Source organism: Ochotona curzoniae, unplaced genomic scaffold (genome assembly GCF_017591425.1).
Source record: "Ochotona curzoniae isolate NIBS_2020 unplaced genomic scaffold, NIBS_Ocur_1.0 scaffold_4506, whole genome shotgun sequence".
NCBI classification, from domain to species: Eukaryota; Metazoa; Chordata; class Mammalia; order Lagomorpha; family Ochotonidae; genus Ochotona; species Ochotona curzoniae.
This window is the reverse complement of record NW_024467119.1, coordinates 69400186-69416296: the sequence shown is the minus strand read 5'-3', so window position 1 is coordinate 69416296 and position 16111 is coordinate 69400186.

The following is a 16111-nucleotide window of genomic DNA, read 5'->3' as shown; positions in this document are numbered from 1 at the left end:
CTGGCTAATGTGTGGGTTGGTAATAGAATGGGTGGACCGGGCAGGACAGAGCTAACCTTAGCCTACAAGCGAAACTAGAAACCAGGATGGCACACACATCAAGCTGAGCTAGGCTCTTGCACCTACTGGTCTGCATGAGCCAAGAACACTAAGCCACAGTGTCTAGGGCAGGAACTGGGAGAGGTGAGGGGCTGAGCCAAGCTGAGTCAGAGCAACCACTGGCATGTGCATGATCTATGGCTGGGAACAGGCCTGGTTGGGGAGCTAAGAGAACACACTAGCTGTGCTGAGATTCCCACTGTTGAGCATGGGAGCTGGAACTGGGGGTGCTTTCTAATCTGGATATGACTGTAGTCTCCCTTGGCACAAGTGTGGAGTGGGACTGGACGCACCTAGCCAGGCTAGACTCCAGCACTGTCTGGTGTCCTGGAGGATCAGGGTAGAAGTGGGATGGACTAGGCTAAGTCTCAACCCCTACCAAGCCATGTGTGAGCTGTATGTGAGTATGGATGAGCCGTGGCTGGGCTGACACATCCACAAGTAAGAACAAGATTGTGTTGAAGGCCAGTCAGGAAAAGCCACTGTTTCTGCTATGACAGGAGGTGGACTGAGTAGGGCTGGATCATGGACCCCCTGGTATGTGCAAAATCTGGCATTGGGAAAAGTTCTGATGGAGGAACCTGGGCAACTCCTGTGGCAGGACACAGACCCAGCAGGTAAGCACAAGAAGCATGAAAGGAAACAGCCCAAACAGGCCATGGAAAGTGTCCCACTGGCATATATTTGGCATTGGTCGGGGGGAGACCAGGCTGAACCAGTTTATTTCACCCACTGGAGAATCCGAGCACCAAACAGAGTGTGAATCAACCTAGGTTTGGTAGCTATAAATACCAGTGCACATTACGGAATGCCATGGTGAGATTGCCTGTACTGGAAGTGACCACAGCGCACAACCAGCACGCATCAGAACCAGCGAGGGAGGGTGCGGAGCCGGCAGGGGGATGGGGAGAGGCACTTGCTGGACAGCACTGGAGAGCAGGAGCTGGGATAGGGGCAGACCAGACCAGACAGGGCTACAACACCTGTGCGCCTCATGTGGACTAGATCAGGGAAAACCCAGGCTGGGCTGATTATTCCTACTGGTGCAAACAAAATTAGAGTGGGTGAGGGCTCCTTGGGCTTTGCCACAGCATCAGCTGGCAGATGCTGGCACTGGTGGCTAAATCTGTCAAGTTTAATTCCAGAACCACCTGGAGAGTGCATAATCAGGGAATGGGAGTGGCCTAGAAGGGAAATAGTGGGCTCCTCCCTGTTGGGTTATCATTCCCACTGGAGAACATGCAAATCAGGACTGGGGCTGGGTGGCTAGACAGAAAAGCACCTACCAGTATGTGTGTGGGCTGGATAGTTGGACTGGTTGGGTTGAACTAGACTTCAATGCCCATTGACATGTATAAGAGCTGAATGGGATGTGAGACAGACTTGACCAGTCTGCTGCATATACTGGCAAACCAGGATAGGGGGTGAATCTGGTGGAGGTTATTGTGGGTCGCTCCAACTAGGCTGCAGCCACCACGGGTTTATGTGAGGGCAAAGTATGTGCTGGGCAGAACCAGGCTGGACTGTAACACCCATTGTTTCTAGTGGAAGACAGCACTGGAAACAGAACTGACCCCACAATTGCAACCATCAGCTGATCGGGGCAATGGACTGTACTGGGCCCTGTACTTGCTAATACACACAAGAATCTGGTCTGGGAACACTTCAGACAAAATTTATTTTGGGATCTCCCAAATCGAACTGCCAGACTCAGAGCCCTAACCATCAAAAGACAGAGGACAGAATAAATCAGTCAACTACTTCAGCTATATGTTGGCAGTGAAAAACTGGGCTAACAGAGACTCTAAGATGGACTGTGTCAATCAGTGGATTCTTCCGCGACCTCATCATGCTTGGAATGGTGAGATTGGCAGCAATTCATAACTGTTGAACTATCAAAACCACTTGAGTAAGACCCTCATAGCATGCTCCACATCTGGGACCTAGGATGGGTGGGAGACTGATTTGGGCTTCTCCCTTAAAACCTCCTTTATCCCAGATACATGACAAAAAGAAAGTGAAAGTAATAGTCTTAAAGAAAAAACTTAAGGTAAAATATATAGGGAATTTAATATTTGTTTTAACTATACTTCAAGTGTATAATTCTGGAATTTTTAATGCATTCACAGTGTTATGTAACCATCACTATTATCTGTACCTAAAACTTTTCATGAGCCCTCAGAAATAAGAATCATCAGGAATTACTACAAGCAGCTATCAATAAATTGGAAAATCTAGAAGAAATGGATAGATTTCTGGACACATATAATCTACCACATTTATGTCATGAAAACATAAAAAAAATAAATTGACTAATAACCAAGACCACTGAATCAGTGATAGAAATCCTCCCAACAAAGAAAAGACCAGGATCAGATGGACTCACTGTTAAGTTCTATCAAAATTTCAAGAAGAGACCATTGTAATTTTTCTCAAAACAATTGGAAGAGAAGGAATCCTTCCAAATTGCTTCCATAAGAACAGCATCACTTAATTCCAAAACCAGAAAAAGGTACAATGCACCTGTCAAATATCAAGTAATATACAGGAAACTCATCTCCCCAGACTCTGTTATAATTCAATCCTCCTAATTAGAGACATAGAACTTGTTAATCACTTCTATATTAAATTTGTCATTATTAAAATAACACTCAACTGCATTATAGTCTTAAGTACAGCTCATATATTGAGAATAAAATTACTCATCTTTGTAAGCATGCCAACACTTTTATATAATGAGGCACCTCCTTGAAGATTATTTTTGTGATTTGAACAAGTAAGTAGACCTAGTACCTGTGCTCAGTTTTCCAGGTGCCACACAGATTGCTGAATGCTCCATTCACAATCTAGGCAAACAGATGTCTAGAAATAACTGGAATCCAGGGGATGGGAACAGAGGGCTTCACACCAGCCACTGCTGTCTTCCCCTGCTGAAGCCTCTTCTGCTCCAAGGCCCTCTCCATAGCTCACGCATTCCTATAACTTCTGAAATTCGCACTTCTGCATTCAAAACACAAGGGGCTAGACTTGCAAGCATTATATATGTAGACCCTCTACACACATGTTGAAGTAAACCAGGTTTCCTGTTGGATGGAGACAGATCCTGACCATCACTATAATCTTTGCTTAGCAAAATAAGCCTCAGAAACTTAGAGGGCTTTAAAAGCATCCACGCTTTAGTACTTCTTTAGAGTTTCACTGTTTTTTAAAAAAATCCTTGTATTCTCAGCTTTCTATATGATGCCAATTATTTATTAATCATTGAGTATTTACTCTGTAAGAAAAGCCAGAGTATGTCTATGGCCATACCACCCTGAACGCACCCAATCTCGTCTGATCTCAGAAGCTAAGCAGGGTCGGGCCTGGTTAGTACTTGGATGGGAGAAAAGCCAAAGTAGATATTGCAGTTGCCACGGATTATAAGTAAAACATCCTAAATATTCCAATAAAGGCTTCTTTTCTTTGAGCAGATACACTGTTCGTTGACACATTTTGCATCTTTTCAACTACTACAGGAAGATTTCTTCCTTTGCTTTCAGAACAAGATATGTTTTATAACAATGAAAGTTTTATATTTTTCATTTATATTGATGTCATACCTTTTGGCCATAATGCTGGACTGAAATAGAGATTGATGATATACATTTTCAGAAACTATGTTCCAAGCATTTACAGAAACATTCATGGAATCCCAGTTAACAATGCCTCATTGATATTGTGGAAATGGTGGGACACACATTTGGATTTTCTTCTCCAGAGTCAGCAAGGAAATCATTACTCGGCTTCTTTGGAAAATAGTCTAGAACAGTGAAGTGTAAGTGACAAGAGAATCTAAAAACATAAATTTGAAATTGTGTGGGGTGAGAAAATTTTTGTCTATTTTTTTGATAATGATGACAACTAAATGATACATGGATAGATGATGAATGCCAGATAAGCAGACAATGAAATTTGAAGGACCCTCAGATTTACATGAGGGTCCATCAAAAGCTCCCTGAAAAAATGTGTACAAATGTGAATTCTAAAAAAAACTATTTATGGGTTTCAAAAACGTGTACACCAAAAGTAAATTTATCTTTAATTTTATTTTACATAAACTTTTTGAGGTATTCTTAAATCTGTGTGTATGTGTGTATTCATTTTTTCTCCATAAAAAGAAGTTATATTGAAACGTTTTAGATCAGCAATATACAATCATTTTTTGACCTACAAAAATGTCAGTTTAATTTGGTTCATCCTCACTGTAATATTAGTTCAACATCTCCAGGAGTTATGTTGAGTATTAAATCCAACAGTCTATTTAAACTAACAAGCACAGGGCCTTGAGTAGTGGACTACAAGATGTGTCATTACTCTTTACTTGCCAGTGTAGGTCTGGTCTACAAGATCAGCACAGCTCTTTCTGTCACAAAACACCCTCTAATTTCACTAACTGTTGCCTCCATCCTTTTTTCTGGATTTTAGACAAAATATAATGCATTGTTCAATTTTTCTTATAGTGCTTAAACACAACACTAGCACATTTTGAAATTTCAGGGGTTGAGATCAAACATTATCCTCACTATCCATTTCCTAGTTTAATTCAACAATATAAAACCTTTCATTTTGCTTCAAGGCAGAGACACACTCATGTTGGATCACTACATTCAAAATTTTCCCACAATAAACCTTTTATTTCAATGTACTATTATTGCAGCATTGTAGTCAAATATATTTTCAAAACACCCATAAGAATTATTTACCGTAAGTACGGTCTACACATCATCTGCTAAACCAGCAATTTTAGAAGTTCAGTGAAGAGAGTAGTGCATCCTTTGAGCTTTATCTCCTAGATATACAAAATATCCAAAGAAATAAGAAGTCTGACCTAAGAATGTTGTTCTCTTTCTCAGAAGGACAGATTTTTATCTGTGAATTTAACCCATGAACAATCTTTAGATTGACAGGGAGCGCCTATCCAGAGAAATCAATGATCCTGATGATTGCTAGAATAACAGAGATAGCATTCATTCACACTTATCAAAGCAATGAGATTTGAGTGTTTGAGAACCTCATAGTGTTAACAAAATGTATAAAACCTTCCATGTAACTTCATCTAAATCATAGACTTTGCTTGTATTCAAATTCTTTTCACTTTTATTTTCATCTTACCTCCTTTTTCAATGACCATTCACTCTTCAAAACTTTTTTCAGCGTAATAATTATGGCCAATCCGGCATTGAATAACTATTTGTTGAGCTTCTAATACGCTCATTAAGAAAAGCTTTGGAAATGTCTCTGGAAGTCTTTTTCTTTTCCATCATTTAAACAAGAATCTCAATGTTAAACAAGTTTAAAATAGCTTCCAACAGCTATTTGTTAACTGTCTGTTGCTAAATCAAGTCTACAGGAAATGCTCAAACACTTCAAATGCAATCAGTAGCAGGGACTTCATACATTGTATCTGAAAAGGCAGTAGTGTAACTTTATGGAATGTCCCATGCTCAACTATATAATCCCATGCCAACCCAAGCTCTAGTTTTGCCGCTACTGTTAAAGATGTATTTGCTTATTTTAATGATAGAGCAATGGAGAGAGAAAGAGAGAGAGAGTGAGAGAGAGAGATAGTGTCAATCTTCCACCCACTAGTTCATTCCCCAGATGGCTACAATGACTGGGACAGGACCCAGGCTGTGCCAAGAATATGGAGCTCCATCTATATCTCCTTGTGAATGGTAGGGGACTTAACATTTAAGATATCTTTCACTGCTTTCAAAAGTGAAACAGCCAGGACTCAAACTGGCACTCCATCATGGGGTAATACCCGTTGTAGCTTAGCCAACTTCCCCATTATGCCAGCCCCTCAAGCTCTTTGCTTTTTGCTTAGACTATGTGAGCCTTGAGATGGAGTAGAAACTCTTCTCACCTAATTCTACTCTCCAGATCACCAAAGGGATATCCTTTTATCATAAATATTATCAAGCTTAAATAATTTTGAAAGCTGTGGGTAGCCAGTTAATTAGGAAAGCTTTTCCCTTGAACAAGCATGCTTTTTTTTCCTGCTCTTAATACAATGGTTTATTCCACTAATCTGAGTTGATGTGGCATTCTGAATCTTCTAAAAATCCCCTTAAAAGTAATGAAAGGAAAATGTAAAGAGTAAAACCACTAATTCCATATAAGGCAATAATATCCAAAGAACATTCTCTAAAAGAAACAACTGGATAAGCATTGGATTTTTACGCTGTGGTAAGTTCCCATCTGTACAAAGAACAACAGGATCCTGTTGTTTGACAAACCATTTATTCAGGATCATTGGTATCGACTTGTAGCAACTCAACAAGAGCAGAGAGTTCACATGTTGTCCTTTCATTCCCTCGAAAACACTGTGTTTCCTTGACAACCAAAAAAGTATTTGGTTGCACTTCCACTTTTCTTTTTACTTAAAAGTTACAAACAAGGAATGAGTTCCACCACCAGAAACAGATTTCTCTGTTGCATGTCACCAAAATGGCCCATTTGGTGTGTGAGCATGAGCTTGTGATTTATTATATTTGTATTGTATACAATGGTCACACCTAAGTCAAATTAGCAGTAATCCCAATGCATACAACGGTTTATAAGACTTAAATTAGCATTTCCTAATTAGAAGATTGCTGTAATTCAAGAAGTTCTCACCCTTAATTAGTCAGCAATATAGCTTATTTTTCAAATATAACCATGTAATAAGATTGGTAGAGTAACCTCAGTAACCCTAGGCTAAGTAAGGAGCTCTATCTACCATATAAGGATGACTACGGGTAGGGACAGGATGACAGCATCACGGTGCTTGCACCCACTCCCATCCAGCCACTGGTATGTGTTTCCAGCTTCATTAAGCCACCTCCTCCCATGATAGTCTCACATGAAAAGCACAGATTAGGCTTCCTCTGACAAAGGAAGACATTTAACATGGTGCAGCTCTTGTTGATCAGAAGTTCTTTCAAGGGCATTCTCCAAGACAGAACCCCACCATTTCAGTTTCCTTGTTTATGTGCAACTTCCACTGTGTAGATCCTCATCTAGGTCAAGATTTGGCCTTTTATGTTTATGCTATAGGTAATAAATAGATTTGTGCGGCTGAAAGGTATTTTTTTCTTGCATTTTCCCCCTTGATCTTTCCCTGTTGGCTCCAAATTACATCCCATCTCTGAAGACAACATAAGATTAATCTTCGTGGTTCCTGGTAGCAGGTTGTATAAGAAGGACAATTCATAAATTGTACTATGCTTTCACTGGTACATTGATCAAATACCAACATCCATGTGCTGTGTATTCCTGAATGGTTTGCTCTCCACACACTAATTTGTAATACACACTGAACTAGGGTAAATAGCAAATGTAAATTTGTGTGGGCCCAAAACCTCAGGATATGACCCTCTTTGGAAATAGGGTCTTTATGGATTAGATTATTCAAGGAAGGATAAAGTTATTTTGGATTGCGGTGGACCTAACAATGACTTGATTAAAGAGAACACACTGAAGAAGACTGTGCGACACCAATTTGAAAAGTTTTCTCTGAGTGTCTATGAAGAAAAACTATTTAAAAACTCACAGGAAGCCAGAAAACTTATCAATTATGTTACAACTTTAAGTCAGAATTCATTACTTCTCCATTCAAATTCACTTAGTGTTTTCATTTGCTATCCTCTTAATCTTATATGTACCAAAATACAAGTGATTTACAAGAACTAACTTGATCTTACCCTCAGTCAGTGCACTGGCCACATCCTATTCTCAATGTCACTCACTCTCCTCCACTTAGCCTGTCTTCCTTCTAATCCCCAAATATGCCAATCATGCTACTAAATTAGCATTCCTTGTCTGAAATACTCTTGTCCCAAATGCCTGTCAACCTTGTTCACCTTCAAATATTATCTTCTTGAGGAATTTTTCCTATCTCAGTTAAAATCAGCCCCTATTCTGGTGTTCTCCATAGACCATTTTCTTATTTTGCTTTGATTATCTATTCTACATAAATAATTACCTACTTCTATTTTTGTAATTTGTGATGTCTTCCCATCAGAAACTTAGCTTCAGAAAAAAACAAGAAAATTCTCACCTATACTGTTTATTAATCACGACATCTCGAATAGTGCCTGTCACATAATACAATCTCAATAGACAGATTTTTAGATGAATTAAGGGTGGAGGAATGGGGCAACTACCTATGACTTCAAACTCTCCATAGAAGCACTCACTTTCAGAAAATGAAGACCAATTATTATGAACACACACAAACAAAAAAACAGCAGTTGTTATATGTAGATAACCACCAAAAATTAGGCACCCATCACTTTTTTAAAAACTTGACAGATGACAACATGCATCCAGTTAAGATGTGTTCAAAATATACATTCTGCAGGAATGGGTGTTAAACATAACTGCTAGGAAGTCTACATCCCACAGCAAAGTGTGTGGGTTCAATCCTCAGCTGCAGCTCCTTGCCAATACAAACCTACAGATCCTGTAGAAGTAGCAGTATTTGCTCCCACACGGGGCAGACTTGGATTGAGTTTCAGGTTCCAACCTAGGCTCTAGGCCAAGCTCTAACAGTTGCAGACACTTGGGGAATATACCCACTCTGTCTCTCTGTTTTCTCTCTCCCTACTGCCTCTGTATTTCAGCTTTCAAATAAATAGATAATGTGTTTGGGAATATGGAGACTGTTTAAAGAGATAACAATAGTGTAAATGTTAATCCTTTTTTAATTAAGGCTAAAGTAAAAAGTAACTGTTAAGTATTATAATTTTGATGACGATGTGTGGAATAATAAAAACAATGCATACAAGGAACTTCACCAGCAACCCTAGCACATAGTATAAAAAATCAGAAGGAAGGATAGGTACCATAAAAGTAAGATTATGTTATAATTTTTATATCTCATACTGGACCAAATTCTTTTGTCACAGTCCTAGTATACACCCTTTAATGGTATTGAAAATTAGTTTAATCCAATGGAAGGGCAACTTGACAATACCTAAAAATTCTGTGAATATGTATAAAAATTTACCCAAAAAGTAAGGCTCATTTTTGACATAAATGCCAGTGTCTTTCCATGTGTACTCTGGACTAAGTCACACAGTTTGCTTTGATCAAGGAAGTAAAAGCAAAATGGGCACAAGGACCTTGCAGGAATGTTTATCTGTTTCTACTTTTTACCATGAGAACATACCCAGGCCAGGTTGCAGAAAGTCCTGGCAACACCACAGCTTATAGAATACACATAGCCAAAACCCACCATGACTGTTTTTTTCTCCTATACGTAATATTTGTCTGGAGCTGTTACACAAAACTGCCTGACCTATGGAGTTACACTTCAAAAAGCAATTCTTATTTCACGTGTTTATGTTAAAGTTACACATTATCTAGGAAGAGTTGTAACAATATATTTTCTTATTGAATGCAGCACTCCAGGAATATTGATTGTAGCATTCCTGCTCACAGAACATTTATTGCAACTTTGTTTGCAACAAGAAAAATAATTGGAAACTATAAAAGTGATCTTCAGTGAGGGATAGACGAAGAATCTTTACAACTGAAAGAAGTATGTGGCAATTGAAAAGCATGAATTAGGTACACATACCTTACATTACCACAGCTTGTATTACTAAGTAACAGAAATGAGTTGCAAAAGAATATATGCACCTTTATATTTTATAAATAGACGTCTATATTTATGTGTAGAAAAATGCATGCAAGTATGCATGAACTATTAAGAGTTATTAGTTGTGGGGAGTGAGATGGGATGACAATAAGAATAGTTTATGTATTTCCTCTTATATACTAAAATGATGAACATTATAAATTTGCAATTATATGTGGTGCTCTTACAGAATAAGACATTTTTAAGTGCAAGGAAAGAAATTTTGTAGAACAGCAATTACTCACTACATATTCAAGGCACCAAGTCTGGACACATCCATTAACAGTGTTTCATTTACATGCCATTTGCCCTAAGGTGAACTCACTTCCCTGGTTTTGCTTGGGTTAGGGAATCATCATCATAATGTCTACAAAATTAGGATTATTAAGTGCATCCATATTGTGTATGAGTCATATAAACCACACTCATTTTTTAAACCCATGTTAAAATCTGTGCAGATAATTAAAGAAACATTACTTTGGAAATATTCTGCAATCTAAATGAAGATGCGTTAGTATAAATCCTTGCTGGTTGCCTTAAGTTCACACATACTTAGTGCACAAAGATCTGACATTGGTTAAATTCACTTACTCTTTGATTTTCTGTGGCATAATATGGACCAAATCACCTGAAAGACTGGTAGAAAAGACAAGAGATTTGCTCCTTCTCTTGCTGATGTGATTTTTTAACACAAGCAGGGCTGCCAGCTCAAGAAGTTAAGCCAGTAGGACAATAGAGTTTGCAGGGAAGCTATGAAGAACTGAAATGGTCAGAGCATTATGTTAGGTGTTTTAGGATGAAAGAAAACACCTGAGCCTTGAAGGGGTGCTTGACCATGGAGAACGGCAATTGGCAGTTACACTGTTTCTCAGCTTTACACCCCACATTGCTTCTAGTTTCATTCAAAGTAAAACTTGCTTTTTTGGCAAATTTCTTCACAAGACTCCCTCTTAGGACACATGAGTTTTTCTTTTCTTATTTTGTATTTATTTGAAATACAAAGTCTCAGATAGAGACCTCCCATCTGCCAGTTCACTCCTGAATGGTCTCAAAGGCCAGAGCTGAGCTGATCTGAAGCCAGAAGCCAACAGCCTTCTCCTGGTCTCCCATATGGGTGCAGGGGCCCAAGGATTCATGCCATCACCTGCTGCTTTCCAAGGCCATAATTAAGGAGTTGAATAGGAAGTGGAACCACCAGAGTTTGAACCAGTGCCTATGTGGAATACTGGAGCCATAGTCTGAAGCTTAGCTCTCTATAACATAGCTGCTGACCGGAATCTTTCCATGAGCAGTGGAACTACAAAGCTAGAACTGTTTGCACATCACCATAAAGTGTCAATTTCAAGCTCTCTGATATAGCTGCAATAGCCCACTGAACTCTAAAGGTGGAACCAGGAAAAGGCAGCAGAATTTTTTTTTAATTTGGATTACATCTACATTGCAGTACAAAGTACTCTGAATCCGCATCTCTGTGGCAGAAGGAACATCTGTAAAATCCAAGGTTCCAGAGTTCTTGGCTTGGTATCCCAAACAAATGCGAAATTTTAATTAAATGTGTTTGCTGTTGCTCTCCCCAAGGAATTAAGTGGAAACCTTACAGACTGGAAAATTTTTTCCATATTAGCATTCAGAAGTGCTTCAGGCAGTGATATGTGTGGATATGTGTTTTGTTACTGTGTCCTTACTCCCTGGGATGGTAGTAGTCATGTCAACAGAAGAAGATTATGTATCCCATCTCATTCACCTTTACTTTTTACCTAGACTTAAGCCAGTCCATTAACAGGACTAAAAACATACTGAATTCTTAGCAGGAAATGAAAGTCTAAAGGTGAAATTGAAAGAATACAGGTTGTGGGGTGGGCAGCAAGACTTGTGCAGCTGACAGTGGGAGTACCAACATCTGCATTACAAATGGCATGGTCCTCCTTCTGGAAATCACTTAAACCCTCCCAGCCTGAATTCTTTATTTGAAAGAGGAATTCTATCATCAAAAAGTTTCAGATAGTCCTACATGTCAAATAGATCAACTTTTTTCGCAGTGGTTCCTACATGAACACAACCCTAATCCTCAGCCTTCTAAAACATCATTCTTCTTGTAAGAACAAGTCAAGAAATACCTGACCAGAGCCAAAATAAACAAATGGGACTGTGTAAACTAGGAAGTTCTGTACAACAAATAAAATAATCAACAAAATGAAGAAGCAATCAACAGAACAAGGGAATTACTTTGCAATCTATACAACAGATAGGGGACTAATACCCAGGATTTAAAAAAAAAAAAAGCTTCAGAAATTCAGCAATCCCAAAACAAACACCCAGAGGGTCCCAAAACAAACACCGGGGGGGGGGGGGTGAGTAAAGGAAATGAACAGACATTTTTCAAAATAACAAATTCAAATGGCTAAGTGACATATGAAAAGATTCTCTGACTCCCTACCTATCAGGGAAATACAAATAAACAGCACACTGAGGTCCTACCTAACTCCAGTGAGATTGGCCTACATTCAGAATTCTACTAACAACATCTGCTGGCAAGGATGTGGGGGGAAAAATGTACCCTACTCCTCCACTGGGAAGAGTGTAGCCTTTTATAACTGCTATGGGAGTCAGTATAGAGAGTGCGAAGAGAACCGAAAATTGATCTGCCATGTGACCCAGCTATCCCACTGCTGGGAATATATACAAAAGAAATCAAATCCACATATGAGAAAGTGATTTCTAATGCTATATTTACAGCAGCACAATCTGTAATAGCAAAACATGGAAACAACCCAGATGTCTGTCAAAAAAGGAGTAAAGAAACTGTGGTACATCTATGAGGGGTCTGGGCCTTAGGGTCAGGGGCAGCTTGCAGCTCCCCGCAGTGTGGCAGCTGCGGCGGGTGCCCCTGCCTGGCTGGATCCAAGGCTGGAGACTCAGGCCAAAAGGCAGTGACTTAGTCCTTGGCTTTCTCCAGCCTCAAGAGAAATCTTCCCTCAAGGTGAGTACACCATGAGGGAACCTTGGAAACTGGATGAAAGTCCTAGCTCCACCCTGCTGCTAAGATCTTGCAGCAGGATGAGTCTGGGAGGGGTCCGGGCCTTGGGGTTGGGGGCAGCTTGCAGCTCCCAGCAGTGTGGCAGCTGTGGGGAGTGCCCCTGCCTGGCCGGATCCAAAGCTGGGGACTCAGGCCAAAGCCACTGCCAAAAGGCAGTGACTGAGTCCTTGGCTTTGGGCAGCCAGTGCACCTAATGGTTCCAGGCTCTGCCTGCTGGCTGCCCAGTGGCAAGCTCTGGGGTTTTTAGGAAATGAAATTGCTGCTTAGGGACACCCATGAATAAGGCCAGCTTTAGTGTAGGTAAGAGATGAATTCTGGGTGATTCCCAGTAACAGGGTCATGAAACTTTCTGGCAAGCGTGGGGATTGAGACCTGATGGTTTTGAGGGAAGTGTCCATAAGATGTATTTGGGCCAGACTGATTCACCAGCCAAATTAGGAATCCTGAGATGGGCTATTAGCATACAGCATCACTGACTGCCACACATTGATCCACACCAAAGCTATGGATGGGGGCCTGTTTGGCAGGGCTCGGTACCATTACTTCACTGGGTGGTGGAATAATGGAGTGGTCACATTTGGCAGGATCAACACACTAACCAGCATGCAAGAGAACTTGTTGCAGGGGTAAACTCTGTGGGGGTAGTGTGGGCCCAACCCTGTGGAAATACAAGCCCCGCTTGTTAACTTGCGATCTAGGATGGTGAAGGGCTAAGCTAGGAGTGACCATGGCACCTGCCATCACTTATGGGTAATGGAACTCATGGCAACCTGTGCAGGTCAAGGCGGCACCACCAGAAGGTGCATCCTAAAATAGGATATAGGGGTGGGTCAAGCAGCAGCTGGAAGGGGGTAGACCAGGCAGGGTCAAGCAAACTTCAATTCACAAAAAAGAATAGAAATAGGAAGAAGCACATGTCATTCTAACCCAGGTTCTTACACCAATTGGTCTGCATGAGGCAGGGATACTATGGCACAGCACTGAAGGCAAAAGCTGAGACAGGTGAGGGGCTAAGCCAACTGGGTCAGAGCACCCAATGGCACGTGCACAATCTAGGGCTGAGAATAGACTTGGTTGGGGAGCTATAAGAGTACACCCTACTGGGTTGAGATTCCCATGGGAGGGTGTGGGGGCTGGAGTGGGGGCTGCGTTCTGGTCTGGATATGGCTGCAATCTCCCTGGGCACAAATGTGGATTGGGGCTGGGTGCACCAAGCTGAGATAGACGCCTTCACCATCAGGCACTCTGGAGAACCTGTGTAGATTTAGTACAGACTAGGCTGGGTCTCATCCCCTATTGAACCATGTGTGAGCAGAGTCTGGGTATGGACAAGCCTTGGCTGGGGTGAAACAGCCAACAGAAAGAACTGGAATGGATTGAAGGCCAGCAATGAGGGCTGGCCCATGGAACCACCAGTACACGCATGACCTGGCATAGCGAGAGGTTCTGATGGAGGAGCTGGCAAAACTCCTCTGTCGGAACACAGTCCCTACAAATAAGCGCAAGAACCATGATATGGAGCAACCCAAACCAGGCAAGAGGAAGATACCCACAATCATACATATGGCATAGGTGGGGGGCAGACCAGGCTGAACACATTCACATCAACTGCTGGCAAATCCGAACACCAGCATGGAGTGTGGGTCAAGCCAGTTTCAGTTGCAATACATACCAGTGCACATTACGGGATGTTAAGGTGAGGTGAGCCGTACTAGATGTGGTTGCAACACCCAACCAGCACATGTGAAAATCGGGGGGAGGAGGCAAAGCTGGCAGGGGAATGTGGGCTCCCCTGCTGGACAATCACTCCTACTGGAGAGCATGTATTGGGATGGGGGCAGACCAGACCAAGCAGGGTTACAATACCTTTGGGCCTCATGTGAGCTAGATCAGGGAAAAGCCAGGCTGGGATGACTGTTCCAAATGGTGCAAGCAAAAATTAGAGTGGTTGAGGGTTGGTTGAGCTTTGCCACATCATCATATGGCAGATGCTGGCACTGGGGGCCAATTATGTTACGTTAAATGGCAGAACCACCAGGAGAGTACACAATCCAGAAGTTGGAATTGCCTACTAGGGAGATAGTGGGCACCTCCCTCGTGGGTAACCACTCCCATTGGAGAGCATGAAGACCAGGACAGGGACAGGAGTGGCTAGACAGAAAAGCACCTGCCAGTATGTGTATGGGCTGGATAGTAGGTTGGTTGGGTTGAACTAGGCTTCAATGTCCATTGACAAGTACCAGTGCTAATGGGATGTGGGATAGGCCGAACAAGTCTGCGGTACATACTGGCATGCATGGGAACCAGAGTAGGGAGCAGGCCTGGTGGGGTTATGAGGAGTCACCCCAACTAGGCTGCAGCTCCCACTGATTTGTGTGAGGACCGCATATGAAGTGGGTAGAATCAAGCTGGATTAAAACACTCATTGATTCAAGTGGATGACAGGGGTGGAAACAGAACTGACACAGAAATTGAAATGACTAGCAGGTGCATAAGCTGATTGGGGCAACAGACTGTGCCAGACCCTGTACTGGCAAACTCACAAGAATATGAAGTTTTTTTGTAGATGCCCCCAATAGAATTGCTGATCTCAGAACCCTAATCATGAAGAGACTATGTCAGCCAGTGAAATCTGAATCAGTTTCATCACGATTGGAATGGCAAGATTGGCAGCAATTCAGACCTGTTGAACTATCCAAACTGCTTGAGCAGGACCCTTGGAGTGTGCCTCACATGGGGGACCGGGATGGGTGGGAGGCTGGGTGCAGCTTTTCCCTTTGTTTCTCCCCTTACCCCAGATACAGGGAAAAAAATATTAGTGTGGAGACAATGGTATTATCCACTTTCCTGTAGCCCATGGCCTTTTGTAATCAAGTAAGATCATTTTTAAAAATGAATGAATAAATAAATTTTTTTAAAAAGAAACTGTGGTACATTTATTCTATGGAATACTACCCACCCATTAAAAAAAGTGGAATTCTACCATTTACAACAAAATACTTTTAACTAGTGATCCTTATGTACAATGAAATAAGTCAATCACAAAAATCAAATATATTCTCTCTGATATAAGGCAACCTTCATGAAAAATTCAAGATCAATAGATACATAGTAAACATACAGTCATCTAGAGGAACTATATAATAGAAATTACCATATCAAGGTTTGAAAATGCAAGGCAGTGTGCACCTCTACTTCCAAACCAAAGATGGACTCTCAATGAAACTGTCAAATATAGCTTGACAACAGATGCTGGACTGTCTGCCATTGTCCATGCCTACAAGTGTCAGATACACATTAACTAGCAGAAT